This window comes from Phoca vitulina, unplaced genomic scaffold (genome assembly GCF_004348235.1).
Source record: "Phoca vitulina isolate PV1807 unplaced genomic scaffold, GSC_HSeal_1.0 scaffold8, whole genome shotgun sequence".
NCBI classification, from domain to species: Eukaryota; Metazoa; Chordata; class Mammalia; order Carnivora; family Phocidae; genus Phoca; species Phoca vitulina.
In genome coordinates, this window is record NW_022589711.1 from 73,812,807 (window position 1) to 73,814,024 (window position 1,218).

The 1,218-nt window shown below is 47.0% G+C and overlaps 1 pseudogene; it reads right to left on the reverse strand.

Moving 5' to 3' along the window:
* Positions 1-288: 288 nt before the first annotated feature.
* LOC116633591 lies at positions 289-905 on the reverse strand (annotated as a pseudogene).
* Between the last annotated feature and the right edge of the window lie 313 nt (positions 906-1,218).

Consider the following 1,218-nt stretch of genomic DNA (forward strand, 5'->3'; position numbering starts at 1 on the left):
ATCGTTTATCCATTGAATTTCCTTGCATGTTTATTGAAAAATCAATTGAACATACAGTTGACTTTTGAACAATATGGGTTTGAACTGCTTGAGTCCCATTATAGGCAGATCCCATCCCCCACCCCCTACCCCAGCCCTGCAAAAAGCTTTATTGTTTCCAGTTGGTCCACAGCTTGTGAAAGGACTCCAGGATGGTTAAAAAGCAGCCTAGTAGCTGCAGGGAGAGGTTCAGGCAGAAGCCCTGACACCAGGGAAATGCCAGAGGGGCCCCTCAAAGGTCATCGGGTTCTGAAGGCTCCTAGTCATGCTTGAGAGTGAGTCATACTTGTCCAGCCCACTCTGCGGCCAGCCTGCAGAATTAGTCAGGTGTTCGCCATCTTCTTGATGAGTTTCACCTCTTCATCAAGGAAGTGGTTCTCTAGGAAGTTACAGAGTCTGCGTGGGGAGAGCCTAGGGCATGCAGATCCAAAAGCGTCTGCTTCAGGTTCTTACCCAGGATTATGGCAGCTTCCATAGCGTACAGGGTTTTACCCCACTTATCCTCTGATAGCTTCTGCACATCCTGGAAAAGGTGCTGTTGCCGTGCTGGTTTTGCATCTTCGAGAAAAGCTAGAGCCCTTGTGCTTCTCCTCGGCCAAGTCACAGAAGTGTCCCATGCCCTCCAGAGCCACATCATCATGGTGGGAATAGAAGCAGACCAGAGAAAGGTAAGTGTAGATGCTTGCAGATATATGTTGATCAAGTGGTTGACAGCAGCCTCCACCTGAGATGAATAATTCTGAGGAATCTGGGAGCTCATGGTTGATTGGCAATAAGGAGCTAAGCAACAAAACAAAAACACTGTTCGTTGGTCCTGGAGGCAGAGGATGGCTGAGAAAATGGTTTTTAAGTTTGCAACTGGAAAAGAAGGGACAGTCCTCCATCTAACACTGTTTTGTTTTGTTTTTAAATCCAATCAGCCAACATATAGAACATCATTAGTAATTCATCAGTTGCATATAACACCCAGTGCTCATCACATCACGTGCCCTCCTTAATGCCCATCACCCAATTACCCCACCCCCCACCCACCTCCCCTCCAGGAACCCTCAGTTTCTTTCCCATAATTAAGAGCCTCTCATAGTTTGTCTCCCTCTCTGATTCCTTCTCATTCCGTTTTTCCCTCCCTTCCCCTATGATCCTCTGCACTGTTTCTTATATTCCTCACATGAGTAAAGC